The 14,188-nt window shown below is 37.4% G+C and overlaps 1 pseudogene; it reads left to right on the forward strand.

The window, feature by feature from the left end:
* Positions 1 to 12,732: 12,732 nt before the first annotated feature.
* LOC102823077 lies at positions 12,733 to 13,926 on the forward strand (annotated as a pseudogene).
* The last annotated feature ends 262 nt before the right edge of the window (positions 13,927 to 14,188 follow it).

Raw genomic sequence — 14,188 nt, forward strand, 5'->3', positions numbered from 1 at the left:
TAGTTGTCTTCCAAATTTCTTAGCAGAGATGAGTGAGTGCCTCCTGTGCCGCCTCACTTTCTTGAAAGATTTCAATTTTATTCCATCAATTCCTGGTGCCATGTTCTTTGCCAATTCCTTCAATGCACCTTGGACTTCTTTCTTCGGTATCATTAGCTATTGATCATATGCTACCTCTTGAAACGGTTGAACATTAACCATTTCCTTTTGGTTCAGTGACTTTGTGTATTCCTCCCATCTTCTCTTGATGCTTTCTTCATCATTCATTAATTTGCCTAGGGAATCTTTCAATAACGAAATCCGAGGCTTGAATTTTTTCTTCACTTCCCCCAGATTGAGAAATGCTGAGAAGCTTTTTTGTTTGTTTGTTTTCTGATTCTAGGTCTTTGCACATTTTGTTGTAATATTTGACTTTATATTCTCGACCTGATCTTTGAAATTTCTGTTCAGATTTTGGACCTCCTCATTTCTTCCATTTGCTTTAACATCTCTGTGGTGGAGAACAAATTTGTGTCTTTTTTGACATCCATTTTGATCTTTTCCTTTTGATTGTCTTCTTAATGACTTTTTGCTTTCTTCATGTATGATGTTCTTGATGTCATCCCACAACTACTCTGGTCTTTGGCCTTTAGTGTTTAATGTATCAAATGTGTGCTTCAAATGATCTCTAAATTCAGGTGGCATATATACAAGGTCAAGAAAACAAAAATCCTCACCACTGGACCAATAAACAACATTCTTATCAATGGAGAAAAGATTTAAGTTATCAAGGACTTCATTCTTCTTGGATCAATTATCAACACTCGCAGAAGCAGCAGTCAAGAGATCAGACGATGTATTGCATTGGGCAAATCTGATGCACAGGAACTTTTTAAAGTACTGAAGAACAGAGATGTCAGCTTGAGGACTAAGGTGTGCCTGCCCCAGGCCATGGTGTTTTCAATAGCCTCATATGGATGCGAAAGCTGGACAGTGAATAAGGAAGATCGTAGAAGAATTGATGCCTTTGAGTTGTGGTGTTGGAGGAGAATACTGAAAGTGCCATGGACTGCCAAAAGAACCAATAGATCTGTTTTGGAAGAAGTACAGCCAGAGTGCTCCTTGGAGGCCAAGATGGCTAAGCTTCGTCTCTCATACTTTGGACATATTGTCCGGAGGAAACAGTCGCTGGAGAAGGATGTCATGCTGGGTAAGGTGGAGGGTCAGAGAAAAAGAGGAAGATCCCTAACGAGATGGATTGCCCAGGTGGCATCATTGATGGCATCAATTTTGGCAGCGGTAGTGAGGTTGGCCCAGGATCGGACATTGTTTCGTTCTGCTGTGCATGGGGTCACTATGAGTAGGTTCTGACTGCATGGCACCTGACAACAACAACAACATATACAAGGTCACATTTTGGCTCTCATGGACATCTTTTTATTTTCTTCATCTTTAGTTTGAATTTGCATATGAGTAATTGATTGTCTATTCCACAGTCTTTCCTGGCCTTATTTTCACTGATGATATGGAGCTTTTCTATCATCTCTTACCACAGATGTAGTCAATTCGATTTCTATGCATTCCATCTGGTGAGGTCCATGTGTATAGTCATCTCTTATGGTGTCTAAAGAAGGTATTTAAATGAACAAATTATTGGTTTTGCAGAATTTTATCATGCATTCTCCAGCATCAATTCTATCACCAAGGCCATATTTTCCAACCGCTGATGCTTCCTCTTTACTCCCAACCTTTGTGTTCCAATCATCTGTAATGATCAATAATTCTTGATTGCATACTTATCAATTTTAGATTGAAGAAATTGACAGATTTCTTCTATTTCATCCTCAATGAGTTTAGTGGTTGGTTTGTAAATTTGAATAATAGTGGTATTAACTGGGCTTCCCTATAGGCTCATGGATATTATCCTATCACAGACACCGTTGTACCTCCTGACTGATCTAGATACGTTCTTTTTGATGACTAACGCAACACCATTTTTCTTCAATTTGTCATTCCTGGGATAGTAAACCATTTAGTTTTCAGATTCAAAATGGCCCATACCAGTTCATTTCAGCTCACTAGTGCCTAAGATATCGATGTTTGTGCATTCCATTTCATTTTTGACAACTTTTAATTTTCCCAGATTCATGCTTTGTACATTCCACGCTCTGATTATGAATGGATATTTACATATGTTCCTCTTGATTTTGAGTTGTGCCCCATCAGCAAATGAAGGTTCCGCCAGCTTTTCTCCCATTTGCTTTGCTTCATTCATGTTATCATGGTCAACTCTATTTTTTAGGATGCAGCGCTTCCCCAGTTGCAATGTGAGTACCTTCCAACCTAAGGAGCTCATTTTCCATCACTATATCTGACAGTTTTTCTCTGCTATTCATAAGGTTTTCAGTGACTAAATATTTGGAAGTAGTTTGTCACTCTTTCTTCCTAGTGTCTCTTTGACTTTGGGTAGGATTGACATTTTCATGATGTTGAGTCTTCCTATCCAGTAATATTGTATGTTCTTCCAATTTGTAAGTCTCTTTTGATTTCTTGTAATAGTGTTCTGTGATTTCCTTAGTATAAGTCCTTTGTTTCTCTCTTTACATTTATCACCAGTTATTTCATCCTTTGGGTTGCTATTGTAAATGGCATTGTTCTCCTAATGTCAATATTCAGTGCTGCCATTGTTACTATAGCTCTGACTATGACTTCCAAAACAATATTGAATAGGAATGGTGACAGAGGTCATTCTTTTCTGGTTTCCATTCATAGAGAGAAAACGTTCAGTTTCTTTCCATTGAGAGCGATATAGGCTTTTGGCTTTGTACATATGCTCTTAATTATATTGAGGTATTTCCTTCCCTTCAGTTCCCTCTTTGTTGAGTGTTTTTGTCAGGAATGTATGTTGGATTTCATCACATGCCTTTTTTGCATCAGTTGATATGATCATGTGGTTCTTTTCCTTTTTTTTTTTATTTGTGTGGTAGATTATGTTGATTGTTTTAATAATGTTGAACCATCCTTGCATCACTTTTATGAAACCCACTTGGTCATGATGAATTATTTGTTTGATGTGGTGTTGGATTCTGGTGACTAAGACTTTGTGGAGAATTTTTGCAAATATGTTCATGAGGGATGTTGTTAAGTACCATGGAACCAGTTCCAACTCATAGTGATGCTGCAAAGTGTTTCTGAAACTGTAAATCTTTATGGGAGCAGAACGCCTCATCTTTCTCCTATGGAACCTCTGGTAGTTTCAAACTGCAGTCCTTGAGGTTAGCAGCCAGACTCATAACCACTACACTACCAGAGCTCGTGAGGGATATTTGTCTATAATATTGTTTCTTAGTGATGTCTTTTCCTGAATTTGGTATGAGGGTTATGCTGTCTTCATAGAAAGTATTAGGAAGTTTTCCATCTTCTTGTATATTTTGGAATAAGTTTAGTAGAATTGGATGACAACTTTTTCCTGAATGTTTGGTAGAACTCACCAGTGAAGTCATCTGGACCTAGACTTCTTTTGGTTGAGAGTTTTTTGATGATATGATCAATTTCTTCTTTTGTTATGTGTCTGTTCATGTTTTCTACTTCACTCTGTGTAACTTTAGGAAGCTTGTGTTTTTCTAAAAAGCCATCTATTCTAAGTGTTTGAATTTGTTGGAATACAACCCTTCATATTATTATGTTGTTATCCTTTTTATTTCCTTTGTTTCCATTTTAACATCTCCCATGTGGTTTCTAATGTGAATTATGTGTGTCTTCTCCCTCTTTTCCTTTGTTAGGTTTGCCAATGGTTTGTCAATTTTATTAATCCTTTCAAAAAACCAGTTTCTTATCCTATTGATTCTTTCTATAGTGTTTCTGTTTTCCATCTCAATTATTTCTGCTCTTATCTTATTATTTCTTTTCTTTTGGTAACTACAGGTTCCCTTTGTTGGTCTGTTTTCAATTGTTGAAGATGTTATATTTATGTGTTAATTTTTGTTCTTTCTTCTTTTTGGATGTGCACATTTATCACAATAAATTTTCCTTTCAGCACCACTTTTGCTGTTACCCAAAGACTTTGGTATGTTGTGTTTTCATTCTCATTGTTTCTAAGAACTTTATGAATTCACGTTTAATTTATTCTATTATCAAGTCACTTTTCAGCAGTGTGTGTTCAGTTTAGATACATTTGACTTTATTTCCTTAACCTTTTTATTGATGATTTCTAGTTTTATAGCATTGTGGTCTGAAAAGATGCTTTGTAGTATTTTCATGTTTGTGAATTTATGGAGATTTGCTTTGTGAGCTAACACATGGTTAATTCTGTAGAATGTTCAATGTGCATGGAGAAGAATGTATATTGGGTTGAATGTTCTGTAAATATCTAAGAGGTTAAGTTGGTTGATTATGCTGTTTAGTTAATCTGTAACTTTGTCTAGTTTCTTTCTGGTTGTTCTGTCCATTTTCTAAAGTGGTGTATTAAAATCTCCCACTATAATTGTAGATTTATCTATTTCTTTCTTCAGTTCTAATAAGGTTTGCTTCATATATCTTGGTGCTCTTTCATTGGGAGTGTAGATATTTATTATGGTTTTGTTGTCTTGATTAACTGACCCTTTGATCATGAGATAATGTCCTTCTTTATCTCTTATGCTGATTTTTGTCTTAAAGTTTACTTTATCAGAGATTAGTATTGCCACTCCTTCTTGTTTATTGTTGCAGTTAGCTTAGATATTTTTTTTCCATCCTTTAACTTTTAATCTGTTTTTGTCTTTGTGTACAAGATGTGTCTCTTTCCGGAAGCATATTGAAGGATCTTGTTTTCTTATCCATTCTGTCACTCTCTGTCTCTTTACTGATGCTTTCAATCCATTGACATTCAATGTAATTATTGATAGGTATGAATTAATTGCTGCCATTATGTTAATTTTTGCTATTGGTGTTTGTTCCTTTGTTCTGCATGCCTTCTTGTGCTGTGTTTTTTGTGTTATTTCTTATCAGTTTCTTCTTAGTTTTCATGTTTGCTTGTTCTGCTTTGAATTTAATTTTCATGGTAGTTTTTGAAGTATTAACTTTCTTTGGGATTATGTTATAGTCTATTAACTTTTCTCTCCATTTACAACAATCTATTTTATCCTGTAATCTGCCTGACTTCCTCACCACCTGGATCTCTGTTCTTACATTTTCCCCTTCTTTGACATTGATATTTTTGATCTTCAGTTGACCTCCCTGCACCTTTGAATTCATTGTTGTAGTTTCATTTATTTATTTCTGTTTAGGACTCTGTTATCCATTGTCTGAATTTCTGGTGGTGTTGCCACGCCTGTCAATCTCTGGTTGTTGTCTGTTCTTGCGGTTTTCAGTCCAAAGAACACCCTTTAGTTTGTTTTGAAGTGCTGGATTGGCTTAAACAAAATCTCTTAACTTTTGTTTATCCTGGAATGTTTTGATTGCATCATTATATTTGATTGACAGTTTTGCTGGAGAGACGATTCTTGGTTTAATTTTTTTTTTTTTTTTTTTTTTAGGGTTTTGGATATGTCTCCCCATTGCCTTCTTGCCTGCATGGTTTCTGTTGAGAAGTCAGAACTTAATCTGATTTGCTTGTCTTTAAGTGACACTTCTCCTCTTTCTTGCCACTTTTAGAATTCTCTCCACCACTTTGACACAAAAATAAAACTGTTGCCGACTGACCAGTCGCCTTGTGTGTGCACCATAGAAGCTTCCAGCAGTGGGTGGGGGAGTCCATTTGCTCAGGCACCTCCTCTATTCACCACCATAAAGGTATTTAGATAGATATTGAGAAGTTAATGGGGGAAAGATTGTTTACTATTTTTGTGTCTGAAGGTCAGTTAATTATCTGCGTGGGCACAGCGTAATTCTTGAAATAGTTACGTCTTTTTATGTTGGGGTTTTACATATTGTTCTTATGGTTTTTCTGTCAGGCCTGACAGGCCTACTTTTTTCTTGCTGGATATGCCAGAGTAAAGGGTCCCACACAAGTTAATTTTAGGGCTACAACCCAGAGGCAGTTGTCATAAGCAGCCGCCATTGGTAATTATAGGGCTCTTTCTCTCTCTGCCATAGGATAAGCTGTGGGCTCAATTCTGGATATTTTTGGGTGAAGGTGCGCATCCACCTGCCTGAAGGTGTCCAGGCAGGGTAAAGAAGGCGTAACAGGGAACAGGAGGAAAAAAAAAAATATAGAATTCCCCTGCATCTGCTTTTGCAAATATCACTGCAACTTTTAGCACAGGCTCCCTGTGTTTTTCTGACTGTAGTCCAGCCCTCTGAACTCTGCCTGGGTGGGATGGACACAGACGGAGTCCTGTGTGTTGAGCAATTAATAAATCACAGTATTTTCGTTTATACTGTGATTTTTTTTCACTGGCAGGTGCGGAAAACTGACGCCTTGCACCTTATGCTAAATCCAGAGCTCTGGTGTTGTTCCGTAAAAGCAGCTTTTCTGGGTGTTTCGTCCCTCCCCCACGAAGTCTGTCCTACCTGACTCTGCCTCTGCTGCTGCCAAAACTCACCTTAGTTCTTGAATAGTTTAAACTGCTCTGGTACAGCAGATTTGCCTAAGACAATACATCAATTAACTTCTTGACTGCTGCTTCCATGGGTGCTAATGGTTGATCCTAGCAAAATTTCAGTCTTTCAAAATTTCAGTCTTTTCCCCCTTTATATAGATGCTGATCCAGTAATAATTTTGTTTACCTTCTCTAAATTGAGGTACAACTCATATCAAAGACTGTCATCTTTGATTTCCATCAGTGAGTACTTTAAGCCCTCTTCACTTTCACAAACAAGTTTGGATCATCAACATGTCACAGTTTGTTAATGAGTCTTCCTCCAATCTTGATGCTACATTTTTCTTTTTATTATCCAGCTTCTGGAATTATGTGCTCAGCAAACAGATTGAAGAATTATGGTGAAAGAATACAACCCTGGCACACACGTTTGCAAATTTTAAACTATTCTGTATTTCCTCATTCTGTTTGTACAATTGCCTCTTGGTTTCTGTAGAAGTTCCTTATGAGCACAATTAAGTGTTCTGGAATACTCATTCTCTGCAACTCATTCTCTGCTGTCCATAATTTGTTATGATACACTATAAAAAGACTTTATATTGTCAATAAAACACAGATAAACATCTTTCAGGTATTCCATGATTTTAGCCAAGATCCACTGACATTAGCAATGATATCCCTTGTTCCACATCCTAATCTGAATCTGACTTGAACCTCTGGCGTTTCTCTGTCAATGTACATTTGCAGCTCCTTTTGGATAATATTTAGCAAAATTTTCCTTGTACGATATGTTAGTGATGTTTTTCAATGACCTCAGCATTCTGTTTGCTCACATTTCTTTGGAATGGGGACATATATTGTTATCTACCATTCAGATGCCAGCTTGAAGACTAAGGTGCACTTGACCCAAGCCATGGTATTTTCACAAACCTCATATGCATGTGAAACCTGAACAGTGAATCAGGAAGACTATAGAAGAATTGATGCATTTGAGTTGTGGTGTTAGAGGAGAATATTGAAAGTGCCACGGACTGCCAAAAGAACCAACAGTTCTGCGTTGGAAGAAATGTAGCCAGAGTGGTCCTTGGAGGCCAAGATTGCCAAAATTCATGTCTCTTATTTCAGACATAGTGTCAGAAGGGACCAGTCACTGAAGAATGATATCATGTTTAGTAGGTTGGAGGGTCAGAGGAACGGAGGTAAACCCCCAGTTTATAATGTGGCAGCATCATTATGCTCAAACATGGCAACAATAGTGATGGTGGCCCAGGATCGGAGAGTGTTTCATTCTGCTGTGCATAAGGTCAATATGAGTTGGTACTGACTTGATGGCACCTAACAGCAGCACCATTCAGTTAGACAGGTAGTTGTCCTCCGAGTAACTTGGCATATATGAATGAGTGTTTCCAGTGCTTCATCTGTTTGTTGAAAGATTTCAATTATATTTCATCTATTATCAAAGTTTTTTTTTTTTGTTTGTTTTGTTTTTTTTGTTTGTTTGTTTGTTTTTTTCTTTGCCAATGTCTTTAATGTAACCTGGACTTCTTTCAGTAACACTGGTTCAGGATCATATGCTACCTCTTGAAATGTTTGAACATTGGCCGTTTGTTTTTGGTACAGTAACTCTGTGTATTTTTTCCCTTCTACTTTAATTGCATTCTGTATCATTGAATATTTTGCAGATAGAATTCCTCAATATTGCAAGTTGAGGCTTGAATTATTTTTTGACAGTATCCTCAGTGTCAGAAATGCTGAGCATGTTCTTCCCTTTAGATTTGGTAACTCCAGGTCTCTGCACATTTTTTTTTTTTTTTTATAATACTTGATTTTGTCTTCTTCACCTGCCTTTTAAATTTTTGTATTTTGCTTTTTATCACTTTACTTTTTTCAGTTTCTTGACCATCTCTTCTCAGGAAAGCAAATTTCAGAGTCTATTCTGACATTCATTTTTCTTTTTTTCTCTGCATTCTTTCTTGAGGATATTTTGTTTTCTTCCTGTATGATGTCCCTGATGTCATCTCACAACTCTTTTTTTCTTCTATCTTTAGTGTCTAATACATCAAATCTATTCTTCAGATGATCTCTAAATTCATGTGGGATATGTACAAGATCATATTTTGGTTCTCAACTGGCAAATGATGATCTGCTGCACACTCTGTTACTGACTTTGTTTTCCAGATGATATGGAATTTTCCCACCATCTCTTTCCACAGATGTAGTCAATTTAATTTCTGTGTATGTCATCTGGTGCAGCCCATGTGTACAGGCACCTTTTATGCTGTTTTAAAAAGGTATTTGCAATGAAGAAATCATTGGTCTTGCAAAATCTATCATGCAATCTTCAGCATCATTTCTATCACCAAGGCAATACTTTACAACTACTGATCCTTTTTGTTTCCAAACTTGCATTCCAATTACTTATAATTGTCAATACAACTTATTGCATGTTTGATCAATTTCAGAATGAAGAATTTGGTAGAATTCCTCAATTTCATCATCATTGGCTTTACTGTTCAAAAGGAAGCCAAAGGGGGTGGGGTTATTCCCAGATTGCCAAAGTAAAACATTGAATATATTGCAACTGAATTTAGAGACCATTTCAAGAATAGAATTGACATATTGAACATTAATGTCTGAAGACCATACATATTGTAGAACGACATCACTCATGAAGAAAGCAAAATTTCATTGAAGAGACAGTAAAGATAATACCAAGTTGATGAAAGAAGAGTCTGAAATTTGCTCTTGAATTTAGAGTACATAACATGAATATGTGAATGGAAGAAATGAATTAAAAGACTGAGCAAAAGATTTCAATTGGAGTCCTAAAGAAAATACTGTAAAGTGTTATAACCTAGTATACAATGTCTTGGGGTTAGAAAACCAAAAGGGCAGAACATGACCAGCATTTATCAAGCTAAAAGAATTGAGAGAATTTCAAGTCTCAAGTTGCAATATTGAAGCATTTTATGGGCAAAAAAACCCTGAATGATGCAAGAAGCATTAAAAGTAGATGGAAGGAACACAGACTCTGTTCTAAAAGGAATTTATCAATGTTCAACAAATTTGGAAGTAACATATATTTATTCAAGGACTACTAGTATTGAAGAAAGAAGTACCATCATGTTGAAGGCATTAACAAAAAACAATGCTAGAATAATTGATAGACTATAAATTGAGATACATATTAAACAGATACAACATTAATAGTACACACTATGGAATTTTTGTTGTTAGTTGTTAAATGCCATGGAGCCGATTCTGACCCATAGCTATCCTATATAGGATTTTCAAGGAGCAGCTGGTGAGTTTGAACCACCAACCTTACAGTTCAAATGACTTTGCCGTCTGACGCATTAGCCCACAGCGCCACACCAGGAATTACTACGTCATAAAACTTGAAATAGCTTCCGTCAATATTAGAAGAGAACTATATTCATGGCAACTGAAAAAATGTGAAAAAACAGAATGTTCAATTAAAAAAAAAAATAATGAATATTATATGCTAGCACATTTGCTTCTGTAAGTTTGTTAAAGTGTCATGGTCTGTATGATGTTGAGATTCTGGAAGTTATGCCACCAGTATTTTAAATACCAGTATTTAAAATATTGCATTCTTGGAGGGTAGGCTTCAGTAGAAATTCCAAACTAAGAAAGACTAGGAAGAAGGAGTAGAGGTCCTTTTCTGAATTGTTGTTGTTGTTGTTAAGTGCCGTCGAGTCGGTTCCGACCCATAGCGACCCTGTACAGTGTTTCTGAGGCTGTAAATCTTTACGGGAGCAGAAAGCCTCATCTTTTTCTAGCGGAGCTGCTGGTAGTTTCAAACTGCTGACCTTGCGGTTCACAGCCCGATTCGTAACCACTACGCTACCAGAGCTACTTTTTCTGAATGGTTAGTTAATGAAAACCTTAGGAATAGCCAAGGAACAGTTTCAGAAATAGTGCAAGAATATGAATTTCTCAGACTGAAAGGCACTCAGACTAGAACAGGGTGAGTGATGCCTCTTAAAAGTATAGTTGACCTTAATGATATGAATGGAGTAAAAAATTAAGGACCTTCATTTTCTGATGGGGAAACATTCAAATGGGAAGAAACAACTGAATACATTCATCAATATTCAGAACTGTGAAGTATAAATCTAAGATAATTGGAATTCACCAAAAATGAAATGGCATTAATAGAGAGCATTATCCTAGGCATTAGTGAGCATTAAATTAAATGGTTACTATGCCAAGAATAGAGGTTTTGGTTGCATAATGGTTACAAGTTGGGCTTCTAGTCTCAAGGTCAGTAATTTGAAACTACCAGAAGTTTTGTGGGAAAAAAAGATGAGGCTTTCTGCTCCAGTAAGTATTTACAAACTCACAAAACCTATACAGGGTGACTATAAGTCAGAACCGACTGCACAGTACATAACCATTACCACCATACCAAGAATGAGCAATTCAAGAAGAATTGCATCATATTCATAATTAAAAAAATATTTCAATATCTTGAAGTACAATGCTGCCTTTGATAGAAGAATATGTGTAGTATCCATTATTACAATTATTAATCAAATTTACCCACCAATCACTAACATCAGTGATAGTGAAATTGAAGAAATCTACCAACTTCTTGAATGGTTTAACACTGAATACTTTTTTAAGAAAATTAAGAATGTTATGTGACAAGGTTGTATTCTTTTGCCATATTTATTCAATATGTATGTTAAGCAAATAATCTGAGAAGCTGGATTATCTGAAGAAAAATGTGTCATAAGGATTGGAGGAACTCATTAACAACCTGTGACATGCAGATGATACAACCTTGTTAGCTGAAAGTGAAGAGGATTTAAAATATTCACTGATGAAGATCAAAGAGCACAGCCTTCGGTATGGATTACAACTCAATGTAAAGAAAAAAAAAAAATCCTCACCACTGGACCAATAAACAACATTCTTATTAACGGAGAAAAGATTGAAGTTGTCAAGGACTTCATTCTTTTTGGATCAACTATCAACTCACGGAAGCAGCTGTCAAGAAATCAAACAATGTATTGCATTAGGCAAATATGCTGCACAAGACCTTTTGAAAGTGTTGAAGAGCAAAGATGTCAGCTTGAAGACTAAGGTGTCCCTGACCCAAGCTTTGGTATTTTCAATAACCTCATGTGCATGCGAAAGCCGGACAATGAATAAAGAAGACAATAGAAGAATTGATGCTTTTGAGTTATGGGGTTGGAGGAGAATATTGAAAATGCCATGGGCTGCCAAAAGAACCAATAGATCTGTTTTGGACGAAGTGCAGCCAGAGGGTTTCTTGGAGGCCAGGATGGCCAAACTTCATCAATTATACTTCAGACATATTGTCAGGAGGGACCAGTCGCTAGAGAAGGATATCATGGTTGGTAAGGTGAAGGGTCAGAGAAAAAGAAGAAGACCCCCAATGTAATGGATTGCCCAAGTGGCAGCATTGATGGACTCAAGTGTGGCAACAGTAGTAAGGTTGGCCCAGGATCAGGCAGTGTTTCCTTGTGCTGTGCATAGGGTCACTATGAGTCAGTACCAACTAGATGGCCCCAGACAACAGCAAACTTCTTTGAGTCCTGGTGTGGCTCTGTGGGCTAATGTGTCAGACTACAAAGTTGTTTGAACTGCAAGGTCGGTGGTTCAAGCTCACCAGCTTTTCCTTGATCGATAAGGGTCGGAATGGACTCGACAAAATTTTAACAACACAACAACCAACTTCTTTAGTCTAAAAATGATCAAACATGGTATCTAGATGTATTATTACTGGATGTTGGAAATAAAAACAAATGAAAACAAAACGAAAGCATCCATAGTTGCAAAATAGTGCCTTAGTGATAGAAATGATAGTGGAAATCACATGATAAAATTTTGAAAGAGCAATGCCTTATTTATTACAAAGATCTTTTTCAACAATATAAAAAGTGACTATGCACATGGATGTCATCAAATGGAATACAAAAGAATCACATTAACTGTAGCAATGGAAAGAAATATTGAAAAAGGTAAACATCACTAGACAATACAAAGTCAAGTGCCAACTGAAGAACAGAGGATCAACTGCTCATATGCAAGGTCAGGCTGAAGTAGAATATGATTTTAAAAAATTCACCAGAGGGGCAAGGGGTAGAATGCTGAAAAGTAGCATGGGGCTGCATGGATGAGGTCCCAGGTGCCACCACCTCCCTCAAGGGAAGGAAGAGGTTTTTCCCCTGCCAAGCCTGGAATCCCAGTCAGAAGTTCCAGCCTGCTGTTGTTTTCTGATGCAATGCCAGTACCATCTCAACTGTTTTTTCCCTTTAATTTGGAGCTGTGAACTGAGCAGGATCTATGGCACTGTGTGTTATTGCCACCATAAACACTTACGCTAATCACCACCTGATGTTCCTCACAGGTGCCTGAGCTACACACTCCATCCAGTGTATGCTACCTTTTGCAGGCTGATGGGGAACTGGTGACAATACACCAAAGGAAGGAGATGTGTGTCCACTCCACAGAAATTTTACCTCACACCGCCACAGGTCAACAGCGTCCTGAAAGCTAATGAATATTCTTTCAAAGTACCAGAATTTGATAACAAAACATCAGTTCTGTCCTGGGGTTTGACATCAACCAAGTGCCTGCAAATGCACCCATTGAGGACCGGTGAAGTGCAGCAACCTGTTGGCAGACCAGAGGGATGCTCTTAGGGGTTTTGATGGTCATGAAAGCTGTGCTTTATCCCAGGAGGTCAGTGTATGACCCTTTTACTATATACTGCAGTCTCTTTGTTGTCCCATGAGACCTTGTTAGAGATTGAAAATGCAGTGGAGAGTGGACGTGTGCTGCTACCCATTCTCCAGTGGCACAAGCACTCTAATGATTACTTTAGTAAGGAGGCATCCAAACTGTACTTCAACAGCATAAGGACTTACTGGCAAGAGCTTATAGACATCAATAGTGGGAGTCAACTGATATTAATGTGAAGGCTTTAATCAATGCTTTCAAGAGACTTCACAATGAAATCTCTTTGGAGGCCCAAGTCAGTGATCCCAATTCTTTTCTCAACTACCTAGTGATTCCAGTGGCATTTTCTGGGGCCACTGCTTGTGTGGCTCACATGGATGGTGTTGATCTTCATGTGACCAATACAGGTGATAGCAGAGCCATGCTGTGTGTCCAGGAAGAGGATCGGTCTTGGTCAGCAGTCACTCTCTCTAATGAGCACAATGATCAGAATCAAAGAGAACTGGAATGGATGAAATTGGAACACCAGAAGAATGAGACCAAGAGTGTGGTGAAACAGAATTGGCTGCTTACCCTGCTGATACCTTTTAGGGACTTTGAAGATGTCAAGTTCAAAAAGAAGTTGACCTTCAAAACAGATCAGATAAATGAAAATGAATATACCAAGGTTATCCCTCCTAATTATAACACTTAAAGTAACAGTTTCCACTTAAAGCGAAAAGTCTACCACTCATCTGTCAGTTTGTTGTACTGTGGTGACTTGTGAGTTATTCCACTGGTATCTCAAATCCCAGAAGGGTAACCCATGGTGGACAGGTTTCAGATGAGCTTTCAGACAAAGACAGTCTAGGAAGAAAGTGTGATGAACTACTTCCAAAACTTTAGCTACTGAAAACCTTAAGAATAGCAGAGAAACACTGTCAGATATAGTCCTGGAAAATGAGCTCCTCATTTTG

Source organism: Chrysochloris asiatica, unplaced genomic scaffold, assembly GCF_000296735.1.
Source record: "Chrysochloris asiatica unplaced genomic scaffold, ChrAsi1.0 scaffold00534, whole genome shotgun sequence".
NCBI lineage: Eukaryota > Metazoa > Chordata > Mammalia > Afrosoricida > Chrysochloridae > Chrysochloris > Chrysochloris asiatica.